We start from the raw sequence: 447 nt of genomic DNA on the forward strand, positions 1-447 counted from the left end.
TAAATGATTATTTATATATTTTGACAGAGGAAAGAAATGGTACAAAAGATCTTTTGTTCATACCTAAGTCTACTAGTGAATTCCAAAAATGACATTGCTCTAGCTCAAGTCCTAAACTGCCCAGACAGGGGCCTGGGAAGAGAAGCCTTTACAGATCTTAAACGTGCTGCAAGAAACAAGCAAATGTCCCTGTTCTTGGTAAGGTGTGTGTTGTGTGTTTTTTGTTTGTTTGTTTGTTTGTTTGTTTGTTTGTTGGATTGATAGAATATGTAATCCCAAACTGAGACCTTCAATTGAGGAAACAAGTCCTGTACTAAGGGATACTTGATGATGATGGTGGCATAGACGATTTGAAGTTTAATAGTGTGACTCCTGTAAAGCTAGGCTCCAGTCAAAGAGCTAAATAGATGTATATGGGAGCTGTTATACCTGCCAATTGATTTGGAT

Source organism: Nanorana parkeri, unplaced genomic scaffold (genome assembly GCF_000935625.1).
Source record: "Nanorana parkeri isolate BGI_ZX_2015 unplaced genomic scaffold, ASM93562v1 scaffold244, whole genome shotgun sequence".
In the NCBI taxonomy this organism is placed as follows: Eukaryota; Metazoa; Chordata; class Amphibia; order Anura; family Dicroglossidae; genus Nanorana; species Nanorana parkeri.